The sequence below is a fragment of the Condylura cristata genome, unplaced genomic scaffold (genome assembly GCF_000260355.1).
Source record: "Condylura cristata isolate star-nosed mole 26May11 unplaced genomic scaffold, ConCri1.0 scaffold00001, whole genome shotgun sequence".
Taxonomy (NCBI): domain Eukaryota; kingdom Metazoa; phylum Chordata; class Mammalia; order Eulipotyphla; family Talpidae; genus Condylura; species Condylura cristata.
Window position 1 is genome coordinate 7,650,755 of NW_004567102.1, and position 12,576 is coordinate 7,663,330.

The 12,576-nt window shown below is 51.0% G+C and overlaps 1 protein-coding gene across 2 annotated transcripts in view; it reads right to left on the reverse strand.

Annotated features, from left to right (window-relative positions):
• The window catches only part of LRFN2 (leucine rich repeat and fibronectin type III domain containing 2), a 189,651-nt gene extending 182,975 nt beyond the window's left edge, over positions 1-6,676 (reverse strand). Inside the window, exon 1 of one of the 2 annotated variants that reach the window (XM_012722278.1) lies at positions 6,632-6,676. The gene's annotated coding sequence lies outside the window, so the exon portion shown is untranslated. Of the gene's footprint in view, positions 1-6,053; positions 6,563-6,631 lie in introns of those variants that run through there. The other variant, XM_012722273.1, reaches the window with a different exon arrangement.
• Positions 6,677-12,576: the final 5,900 nt, after the last annotated feature.

Consider the following 12,576-nt stretch of genomic DNA (forward strand, 5'->3'; position numbering starts at 1 on the left):
GGACCTTCTGGGAACTAAATTGGCTTCACTCTGGAGGACACTGAGTCAAGCGACCAATGACTGAGTCAACTTTGCCATCAAGGACTCTTCAATAACTTTTTAGAATCAAAACCACTTCTTATACCCCTTGTTGGGTTTCCAGGAAATTTCACAGGTAGTCAAAAAGTCAGGCATGCCTCCCCGGCACTGCCAACCTTCTCGCATGGACTAGACCCAAGCCAGAGCCTGAGCCTCGCTCATGCACTCCCCAAACTCCTCTATGTCCCTGCAGACTGTGTCACACATTTCAGGGACCAGGACCCTGTAACAGCAAGATCCACTTTATGACCACTCTGAAGTAGGGTCCCCATTTATCCCCAATGTTAGTTAGATTTACTGTAGTAAATCCCTCACTCCCTCTGCTCTTGACTAAAGCTGCCTTTACTGGGGACTGGATGAGAAGGTTGACTGGGAGGGAAAGTGCCCACTTTGGGGGAGAAGGAGTCAGGAGTGAGCACAGAGTAGTGGAGATGGGAGCACCAGAGATCTTGGGTCCCCATGAAGCTCATCTGTGGCCTGTGTCAAGGTGAGAGGAAGGAGCGCTATGTTGGCAGAGGCCACAGTGGGTGCACCAAGGGGTATATAGAAAGGGGACTGTCCAGGAGGGAAATGCAAAGGGGAGAAGGTGTGAGTCCTGCCTTCTGCGCTTGAATTGGGTCTGGGCATTCTGGCTGTGGCTTAGCTCCTGCAGGTGGCCAGTAGTAAATGCCCTGAATTCTAAAGGCCCCACTTGAAGATTTTGTGTTCCATTAGATTTCAGGACTCCTGCAAGGAGACCTAAGCAGGTTGACAAATTACAAGAGCCCGATTTTCTCGCTTCATCCGGCCAGACACTGTTGAACACCTAAGTCTCTGGTCTCCTTTAGCCTTGATCCTAGGGGGACATTCAAGAAAGCAAACCAAGGTCTATCCAAATGAGGCAAGGCCACACTCAAGCTGAGCAGGACTGCACACCTACACACCTTCAGCTACACTGCAAGGGAATCACCCAGAACAAAGACAAATAGATTGTGACACCGACAGGCCGTGCATTGCCTGAGCTTGATTGGTGCATTTGGACTGGACAGTTTAGCAACAGGCAAGCCCGTTCACAGTTGTCTCGAGTCTCTGGCTTTCCACGTCCTTTTTTTTCACCCTGTGTTCAACGACTAGCCTCAAGTCCTAAGGCAGGGCGTCCCAACCTGCCCCCACCTCATCTACACCAGCTGCGAGGGCTGGCATTTGGGTCACTGGCCTGTCCCAGCAGCGTCATGGGCTGGTCCCTGGACACACATGGCTGGTGACATTCCAGGGTGAACAGATCCTCTTCCACACCTCCTAGATCCTCCTGCCTCAGGAATCCACCTTTCTCTAGTCCAAGCCTGTTCTCACTAAGGCTGCCTTTTCAATGGAGGCAACAGCGCCCCCAAGGGGCAAACATTTGTTCTTGGCAGGGGTGAAAAAATTTACTTTCTGTACATCAAGTCTGAACAAACAGTCCATAAAGGGATAGACACTATATCAGTGGCATTAAAATTTCATGGGGGAATGCAACTAGAAAACATCTTTTTGGTGAAAAGTGTCCAAACGGGCTCCTTGGATAGAGCAATAATGAAATAAAGGTTGAGAAATACCTGCCTAAGGAAACTGCTTCCACAAAATGCCCTCTGCTCCTCACTCTGATGCCAAAGCTTCCACAAGGTCACCTGACTGCCAAAGTAAATGGTGTGTCAGTGCGTCCCATCCCAGCTCCCACCACTGACGTCCCCTCCCCCTGCAGTTCCTACCACCACAAGCCCCACTCCTGCAAGTTCTGTGTCAGGTTCTGTGCCTGATACAGTGCCCACTTGGCTAACCTGTTGTCTTGCTGGTTAATTGCAGTCCCACATGGAATTGATATATTAGACCACACCTTTAACACTCTTGACATTTTAGTTACTTAGCCTAAATTAGGAAGGGGCCACAAACAGCCCCAAGTGCCAAAGAGCTCAAGATATAAGACATTTTCATAACTGCTGCCCTCCCAGCATCACCCGGGGGAGTCTGCATTAGCATCTTCATTCATCAGTAAGGAGACTGGGCCTCGGTGGAGTAAAGACATTTGCCTCCAAATCATGTAAATGAGGGATTGAGTCGCCTGATTCAAAGTCCAGTGCTGGCCCAGGGTCCCATCTTCCGTCCTGGCCAGAAAAATGGTGCTGATGGTTTGATGTGAGGTTTTAAAATGGTGGGTTAAGTGGTGGGCAGGCAGGCAGGGATGCCCATGCAGGAGACTGAGCTCCATGGGCTTCTGGGATAGAAGCTCTGAGGTCACCTCCTCAGCCAGGTCAGAAGGCCAGTGGGGCTTAGAGGGGGCCAGCTGTGAGGAGTGCAGTAGAGGCGACTGAAGAGGACAGGCTTTGAATATAGGCAGACATGAAGAGTTGAGTGATGACTGAGCCACTTGCTAGCTAGCTACCTGGCAACTTCTCTGAGCCTTGGTTTTCTCATCTGTAAAGTGGAGGTAATAATGCGGGCAATTTCATAGAATTGTGAGAATTCAATGAGATAATAATGCGAAACTCTTAGCACTGTGTCTGGCACATAATAAGCAATCAAGAAATTATCTTTTGAAGGAGCTAGTCCTTATATATCTGAATAAATAAGCAATCAAGAGACCGTTTCTTTGAAGGATCTAGTTCTGATGAATCTGAAGATATTTCTCAGAGCATCCGTTCTACTTGTTCAGTTCCTCACCCCAGAAATTCTCTAAATCTCCAGTGACCTATAAAGAGAAAACAAAATCTTCTCTCTATGCACTTTTGTGGAGTTTTGCTATTTCTAAAATCTTCACCTCTTCCAAGAAGTCCTCCTGATTGCTCTTACTATGGATAGGTAGGACATGGCTACTCTCTCTGGCCCCTATTGCCAAACTGAACTCCCAGCTCCCTAAAAATATCCATTTTTTGGCCTACCTATTATGAATAGAATTCTTTCTCCACTGCTCTTCTAGTTAGTTCATTAGTCAGCTTCTGCTAAGTCCATAGGGCTGTGCCCCTCTTTCTGTTGGGGTGTGCCTCCCAACTCAGCAGGTCAGCCTAGGTTCAATCACAGGCCCTGCACAGACCCCAGAAGGAGCTGTGCCATGCACCTGCCTTGGACCTGACACCCTCCTCCGAGACCCCTCTCCAGACAGTGAGAACCAGCATCAGGCAAGAGAAGGCTGAGTTAGGTTCTGGGGATATTTCACACTCAAGCCTCAGAGAGAAAAGGGTGACAGATGACACTTGTAAAACACAGAGCCACGATTCCTCTGCAAATGTGTCCGACCATAAAAATCCAAAGCAAACGAAAGGAAGGGAAGCAGGTGTCACAGCCCCAGAGGTGACATTTACTTCTGAAATACCAATTCCTGAAGTTTTCTGGAGGGCTTCCTGGAATCTTTTAACGATCAGCTTATTGTGCTGGCATCAAATTCCTCCTAGTAAGGGAGACTGGGGGTACTGCCTCGTATGCCTCTGAGAGCCTCTCTCTCTCAACTCTTCCTCCAATCAAACACGGCTCCAGATCTGAAAGGAGGCTTGGGGAACCAGGACAAGCCGCAGGTCATACACACCTGGCAGGCACACACGCGTATTTCAGTGGGTGGGAACATACTGGCTCAAGTAATGAAGGAACAAAGATGTAGCAGAGCCAGAATTTGAACCCAAACCCTCAAGCTCAAACTGTACTCTATTATATAACAACTTTACCCCTCCAAATACTCCAGATCTTAAAACTCCACACCTACCAAAGAAAAATCACAGCATGCCAAACTTGTTGTTTTTTGCAAGGTCCAGTCCTGCTTTGCCACCTCGGGGTGGTTTTCACTCCTTGTCTCTGCTTTGGGTCTAGAAGCCTGGGCCATCAGAACCAGAAAGCCTCAGCTGCCCACAACTGCACTCCTCCCAGGGCAGGACCACAGACTTCCTGAAGGTGGCCAGACCCTGTTCCCTCCCACCAACCTGAGAGAATAGCCAAGCTGCCAGTTGGAGGTCAGAACCCCTGGCTTTTCTATTTTACTTCAGAGCTGCAGTCAAGGCCCAGAAAGGTGATTCTCATGCTCATCAAACCCAAGTGGGGATGGCCACAGGCTGCTTGCTCCTGACAGTGGCCCCACTGACCATCTGTGTCCCCACCTCATCCATTCTCCTTCTCTGCCTCAGTCTGGCCTCCTGGAAGCTCCCTCCCCAGCTTCTGAGATTTCTGGAACTGGGAAAAGAACTGGCACCATAGAAAGCAGGGCATCTGAGCCATGGCACCAGGGTCCCCAGTCCAGTCTGGAGCTGGAGTTGGAGCGAGGAGCTGGGACAGAAATGCCAGGTTTGCTGTTTTTATTCCCCTGGGCAAGGGCAGGGAGATAATAATTACATTCCCAGGCAGGAATTAGACCAGAAACTCTCAGTCGAGGGCTGGGAAGGAGGGCTGAGCCGAAGCAAGCGAGGAGCCTCAGGAGAGAGCTGAAAGTCAGCCCTCTCCAAGTCTGGAGGGGAGGATGCCATTCCAGGGTCAGCGCAGGCCCCAGTAGCTGACCCGGACCGAGAAGCCTGGACCAAGGCTGGCTCTCAAAGCTTTTGAGTCCTCCCTGCACAATCCTCACCCCCTTCGGCCTCCAGGTCCAAGCAGGTCCCACAGGGGGCTGAGCTCATAGAGGATGGTAGTCAGTGCTGGGCAGACCAGGAGACAAGGGTTCTTTGCTCCCAGTTTCCCCATAATCCTTGCTTCTGACTCCCCACCAGGAGTTCCAAATCAGCCCCCACCCACTTGCATCAGCCCACCCAGAACCGCCTGTTCTGGTCTCTGGGAACTTCACAGCCCAGAGACTAGCAATTTTCCTCTAAGCTTTGCTCCTCCCCAGCCATGGGGGGTCAATTTCCTGAAGCAGCCCCCTCCCCCAACCCCACAAAGCTGAGCTGCCTTGCAACCACAGCAGGAGCCCTTCTCACACACTCCCTCAACACTCCACGGTGGTGGGGGAGAGGGTGGGCACCATGCCCCTAACTCTGGCTCAGAGTGCAGGGTGCCCACAGCCCCCAGCTCCCCTTGGGAAGGGTCTGTCTGCTGCTCTGCTGGCTGTGTCTGCATGCACTTGGTGTGGCGTGGCTCAGTCCCTCTGCGGTCTCTGCTCAGGCTCCTTGTCTTTCTCTCTCAGGCTCTGGCTTTCAGGGGCTCTGTCTCCCTCCAACTCACTGCCTATGTCCTTTGTATGGGGGTGACAAGAAGATGGGCAAGATACCTCCCTGTTCCCACCAGGATCTGTGCACAGCAAGATAATGCTGGCCTCACACTGCATGGCTCTCCCCCCTCCCTGCCCAGGCCGACCCTAGAACTAGGGCAGGGCTGGGTGGGAGAGGGACCTACCAACCAGGCATGGTTAATGCCAGTTTCCATATTGCTTCATCATGCCATTCAAATGCCCCAAGCTCTACACACACAATCCCCCTGATCTCCTTGTCTTCTGCCTGAGGCCAGGATAGCCCCTGCGTCTGCCCTACCTGCTTCCCCAAACTGCAATGCCTTCCTTCCCTCCATTGGCGCTGAATCTACCCCAGGCGCGGGGCTCTACCCCACCCTCCCCAGCCCACGGAACACAGGGAGCCCTGGCATCCGGACCCAGCCCCCACCAAGAGCTCTCGCCAGGCCTCCCGTGTGAAGAGATGCAACAGAGTGGTCTGGCGGCAAAGTTCTCCTGCTGCTTTCAAGGTTTCCATCTACCTGCGGCGCCAGGTCTCTCTGGCCTCACAAGAACCCGCTCTCGCTGCCCCTTGCCGATTGCAGCCCCCACTATCAGGAAAAAGAAAAAGAAAGAAAAAAAGAGAAAAGGAAACCTCCCGCGGTAAGGATGAAGGAAAAGTCAAGAAGGTGTCTGCACAGGTACTGGGTGAGGGGAGTGCTAAGGAGAAAAAGAAAGGGATGCAAAGTTCCGGGTTCCCCCGGGTGCGTTCAGCCCAGCGCCCAGCTCAGGCAGACGCCGCCGGGGATCGGATCGCAGAATCGCGGCAGCGGCGACCACTCACCTGGGCGAGGCAGCATCTAACCCAGGCTGGGAGGCACCAAGGCCGGCTCCGCAGGGTGCCCGGGTTCCCCGGTTCGACCACGCATCCTTCCCCGCCCTAGACAGGCTCTAGCTAAGCCCTCCGGCTTCGGCAAACGCTGGCAGATGGTGGCCTCGGACGTCCACGAGGGAGAGCCCCGAGCGGCTTATTCAGTTATATCCATGGCATTTAGCAAGAAGGGAGGAAAAAGCACAACTTGCTCTCTTCTCTTCCAGATTTTAAAAAAGAGGGAAAAAAAAAAGAAAAGAAAAGAAAGAAAGAAAAAGGAAAATCCCTCCCTAGGAAGATACTGGTAGGAGTCTCCAGATAGAAGCACCCTAGGCATTCCCGGGAACCTCGGGCATCTTGGAATGTGGGGTGCCTTCAAGTTCAGACGAGCTAGAGGGTTGTGTGTATGTGTGTGTGTGAGTGTGTGTGTCTCAGCAAGAGCGAGCCAGGCACTCACACCCCCACACACACACACAAACACACTCCCCCGCACTCCCCGCGTGCACACTGCCCCCCGCGCGCGCACGCGCGCGCGCGCCCGTCACACTCACACGCACAGCGATCACACGCACAGATCCGGGAGGGAGCCAGGCGGGCTGCGGCGGCAGCGCGGGGCCAGCGGTGGAGACAGCTCAGCGGCCGGACGGAGGCACCCGGGAACCGGGAGCCGTGCGCACGGTCCCCAACGAGCTCTCCGGCGCTGCAACCCCCAGTGGCGACCCGCGGAGCTGCAGGAACCGGGAGCCAGCTCCTCGCCCAACGCCCGGCCGCCGAGCGCAGCCCCTTCAGCGCCCACCAACACCGCGGCGGAAAGCCGACGGATTCACGGTCCCGGCGAGGGGTGGCGCCGGGACCGCAAGGGTAGCGGGCTGGCTAGCCGGGCCCGAGCAAAGGGGATCGAGTGGGATTTGGCCGCGTCGGGGACTGCGGCTGCTGAGCTTGGGCCCTGGGAGCCGCAAGGGAAGGGCGAGTTCGGCGGCCCCGCGGAGAGGGCAGCCCTTGGGCAGGGCGAGCCGGGCGGCCTGGCTGCGCTGCAGCGGCCGCGCGAGTGCTGCCGCCTCACGTGCGGAGCGCGCCCTGCAGTCTTCAGCCACTTGCCTGCAGGAGAAAAAGCCTGAGCGCGCTGGCCCTGGGCTGCGGTTGGGGGCTGGGAGGATCGCACACAACCCCTGTTCCCAGCTCCCATTCTTCACCCCAGTGAGGATCGAAAGGATCACTCAGTGCATGCACACACACTAGACTGTTCGTATCACAGCAACTCATGGGGTGTGCAGTGGCGCCAACTGTTTGCTCGACACTTTTCCCTCGTTGGAAGAGACCCTCATGTATCATATCAGGAAAAGGAGAGAGTACATTTATTTGTCCAAGGAACGTGACAGTTTATTGAGTCCTTAAGGCAAGCTGACGTTGACGGTGGGTTTGGTTAGCATCTGATGGCCTGGGTCCTCTCTACCCATGGAGATTCGCAACCAGTTCCTGGGAAGGAAGAATGGGCATTGTCTTACTGGGCTTCCCATAGGGTACATGTACCTTTCCCACTGAGGAAATGAAACTTTGAGATTCCAGCTGGAAGCCCAGGGGCAGGGGGAAAGTCCCAACCCATGTCTTTTCTCCCAGTGGCTAACACCTCCCATGCACCTGTCTGAGCCACCCACAGGGAGGCATACGTGGCATGAGGATGGGTGTCTGCCGCTCAGGACTGGCTCACCTGCATAAATTTGTGATATCACACGCTGCCTTTTCTATGCACATCGTGGGGGCTGCCTAGCTGAAGGAGCCAGGGTATCCTGTCCTCATATGCTGCATACCCTCTCCATGTGCACCCAGGAAAATTGCCAGATTAGCACACTGCAGACACTGAAAGATAGGCCCTTTCCTGCAGGGATTCTAGGCAGCCTGAGGGGAGAAGGGTATGCTAGGATAATACTCAGGATGTATTAGAGTGGGTTGGCAAGAAACAAGAGACAGGAAAAAAGGGTGGATGGGGAAAGGAGGAGAAATGAGTAGGAAAGGAAGGAGGAAGAGATGAGTAGAAGGAACATATGTTAGAAATAGGTGGAGGTGAAAAAAGGAGGGTATCTTCTTCTTTGCTTATTTGTGATTCTGGATACCACAGGTAGGGGACCCATGGAAGGGTAGGAAGCCCAAGTATGAGTTTCTGAGTTCCCAGGAGGGCCAGAGTCACCCATGAGAGAACCAGAACCTAAACACGGAGACAGACCAAGCAGACACCAGAATGGAGATGGAGCTGCTCTGAGGAGCCAATGAAGCAGAAGGATGGCACGGCTAAGGGGACAGGACACCCAGAGATGCTGGCGAGACGGCCAAGTCCCAGGTTCCCCAGAGAACCCAGTAGCCATCAGTAAGTTTCCCCAGCTCGGGAAAGGAAATATGGATATTCCGGGGTGGGTGGGGGGGGCTGGACCTGGATGGATCATTTCTTGCACCATGGGTCACTCTCAGGACAACTGCTTTATTTTTCAAAACATGTTTGCCTCACCTGATCTGAGCATTGGCCTAGGAGCCTGTCACCTGGCTGTTCAGCATGCTTTTTTCTAATGGTCAATACAAGCCTTTGAAGATACTGTGGGCTTTGGGATACTGTGTGTATCCCGAGCACCTATGTACTAAGTTCTAGGAACCCCAGAATGACCCTGGCAGGTGGGGAAGGGCCCCAGATGCCCCTTAGGAGACTAAGAGAAAAGCAGTCTGAGGTCAACATTCATCATGGAAAATCCCCAGAACAAAGTCTCTGCTTGGATAACGGAAAGGTGAATGATAGTGGATTTCTTGCTTCCTTGAGCAAGTTCAGAATGGCTGGGTAGGAGCACTGTTGTTCTATTGCACTGCTCTTAATGGCCACTGACCACAACAGTGAAACAGAGCTACCCAAAGTGTGTGTGTGCAGGCGTGAGTTTGTGTGTGCATGTTTTTGTATGAGAGAGAGAAGAAAGCTTGTACATAAGCTATTCTAATGATGGGCACTTGGATTCATCTGTATATTCCACTTTGACTCTTCTAAATAACCCTGTGATGAACATCTTTGTGCCTAAGTCTTTGTCCACATTCCTGTTTCTTTGCTTGGGCTAAGTTCCCAGAAATGGAATCACCCGGTTGAAAGGTATGGAGATTTTTAAGGCTCCTTGAACATACTTCTTTGTTTCAGTTTTAGAGTCGAGGCACTGAAGTGCAGGGCAGATAAATGACTTCCCAGAGAGCTCCCAGCAGGGGCTTAAGGATGTTTTCGCACACCCTTTCATGTCTCTATGCGGCACAGAAAGCATGTGCCCTGTGCTTCTTTCTGCACAACACAGCGGCTGCGTCCTTGACTATCACTCTAAAACCCCAGTGTGAAGAAGGTTCAGGAATGTACTAGATGCTTCTCAGAGGCAACCCCCAGCTCACCACAATTGGAAAAGTGACTTTTGTGGAACAAGAGGATGAAAGTGATCCTGGAACAAGTTCTCATAAGATCTTGGGATCTCTGCACTGAGTTCACTGCATGAACTGGAAGCTGGAGCACCCTTCCTAGATTCTTAGTGCCCCATTTTCTCAGCTTCCCCCAGGACCAACCATCAGTCCAAACCCAGTATCCTACAGCACTTATGAAATTTGGGCGGGTAAATGCATCCTCGGGGGCAGTTTCAGTAACCGCATTTTCTGGAGATGCAGGTTGTGAGTGTTTTAATCATGCGGTGAGTGCCCTCCACCCCTCCTCCCTTTCCAAATGCTGGAGTAAGAAGCAGCCAAAATAAATCCCCATTAGTATGCATATGTATTCCCAAATTCCTTAACCGAATGACTAACACCACCTACAGCCATTAGCTCAAGTTTGTTTTCTAAATCCAGTTTGCTTTTCATCGGCAAGCCTCTGTTTACCTCTACCCTCCTCCAAACCAGTGGTCTTTCTTTGCAACCTCACACTTTTTTGTCCCTGTACCAGGGCTGAAGTGGGGTCCTGAAGCATCAAAGCATCAGGTGATCCTGGCCCTGGAGATCTTATTCAATCAATGGAGAGGTCTTCTCTGAAACAGTTATGTACCAACTTGCACTTTGCAAAAATACTGTAGGGGAGAAGAAAGTGAAGGAGAAGGCAGAGTGAAGGAGAAGGCAGAGTCTCTTTCTGGAGAGAAAAGACACCAATGAACCAACTTTGACAGATAAGAAAGAACTTTCCTACATGCTGCCTCATCTGTTTGTCAAAACAATCACACAAAAATATCATTGTCCCCAATTTACAAAAACACTGGTTTTTACACAGGTTATATGGTGCCTCCCGGAGTTCGGGAAGGCTGACCCTGGATTAAAAACTCATTCTTTTGACTCCACCTCCCAGCCTCCTTTCTGTGTATAACACAGGCTCTCTCACCCTAGACTTGGTGCCACTCAGGTGAATTGTCTGATCCAGCCTGAAATGTAGCAGATATTTGACAAAGAGAAAACCCTGGGGAGCTTGTCAGAGGTTCCCCAGCCAGAGAAAATCATGGCGTCAAATACAAAAGTTAGAATACCCCGGAATTGTGGGGTAGCCTGGTAGAAAAAGCCCAAGAGGGAAAGACAAAACATCTGGATTCTAGTTCTTTCATGTGATCTTGGGTAACTCTTCCTTTCTCTGGACCTCAGCTCCTCCATCTCTTTAATGGAACAGTTGGGGCTAAATAGTCTCCAGGATCCAATGAAGAGGAATAGAGAGGACAATCACCTGGAGCAGGGCTGAAGATAATAGTCACCCTTGACATTCTGGTTTCTCGCCCCCAGTAGGAAGTCCCCAGATGCTAAAGTAGGTGTGGTATTGAAGCAGAAAACACTGAGGACTGTGACGAATACCATGGGTATATGGGATGGATCACAAAGCTTAGCTCCGCCCAAGCACTTGCCCCAGTCCTCCCAGTACTGCACAGGGCCGCCTGCCCTGCTGCTCCCACGCCATCCTCTGTCTTGCCTTTAGACATGGGACAGTAAGAGCATGAGGCAGCACTATGGCACACAGCATTCCAGTGGCTCTTCTCTGCACCAGACAAAGGTCATTTTATTTAATTCTCACAGAAACCCCATGAGAGAGGTGCTGTTGCCTTCATTTTACAGATACAAGCACAAAAGCATGGGAGGTTAAGTGACTCAAGAGGCCAGAGCTGGCAGGTAGCAGAGCCAGCCCGTGCAAAATGTGATGCTGGGAAGCAAACTTGCTTAAGAAGAATCCAAGGCATCAAGGCTGCGGCCCCAACCTCTAAAATGGACAGAACAGGTTTCCTCCACTCACACCAGTTTTTGCTCCTTCCTTCACCTCTCCCTGCCTTCTTTTCTGAATTGTTTGGAACATACAGTCTTAAGTGTGCGGTTTGTTTTATAATGCAGTCAACTGTGCAAGCACAGCTAGCGCCATTTATGTCTCTGCTGTAGCATCCTTCACTGAAGAGATTTATTGTAGCAGGAATTGACTGACTACAAAATGCTTTTCCTTCCTTAATCAAACCCTTGGCTTTTCTTTCAAAGGAGCTTAGAGAGAAGAGAAGAAACTGACCCATTCCTGGTCCCAAGGAGGATGATAATTCCACATCCTTTAATAGAACAGCCTTTGTAGATTTCATACGAAAAGTAAAGAGGAGGATTAAAGGAAAGTGACCCCATTCTACACTAGGTTAGAGCTGACCAGTCCTGTATTCAAATGACTATAATACAAGAGTGAGGTAAAAATAAAAGCTTTGCAGAAAATCCTGTGTTTCCAGAATAGAGACATTACTTCTGAGCAAGGAAATCAGACAAGACCTCAAGTAGGTGTTGGCATTTGAGTGGCACTTGCAAGATGGATAGCATTTTGGTAAGTAGAGTGATGAGAAACTGGCAGTGGGTGGGGTAACAGTACAGGCAAGGCAAGGAAACAGGCCACTGGAGAGTGTGGGGGCACAGGGAGTCCTCTGATATGACCAGAACAGGAGCAGATGGTGGAATGGTGGTTTAAAAGTGTGAGTTCTGGAGAAAGACTGTGAATTTAAATTCAAGTTCCCCACCTGTACAGAAAGTTTCCAGGTGAGTCGCTCATCCTCTCTATGTTCTAGCAATACAGTGGGATTAACAACCATGACAATATCATAGGATAGGTGAAGGGTTACATGATATAAATGTTAGGACAGTAAAGTGGGCCATAGTCAATGTTCAAGAGTTATTACTGACATTATTATTGAAGAGTTTATCAAGTAATAAGAGGAGAAGATATATGCACTACTTTGAATGTGAAGGTAATGGGGTAGGGTCCCATATACAGATAACAGTGCAATGCTAAAGTAGTTTTGAATAGATCTACATAAGGGTTTGAAGTGCTTGGAGAAGACACTGAATAAAAAGAAAAGACTTATGAGTTTATTGTAAGTGTCCAAATAAAGAGGAAAGAGATCAGATCAAAGGCTATAGCAGTGCGTAGGAGAGGGGGAAGGATGTGAGAAGTAGGGTGTCACTGCACTGCGCCTGGAAGGCGACTAGATGTAGGGTTTGAGGAGGA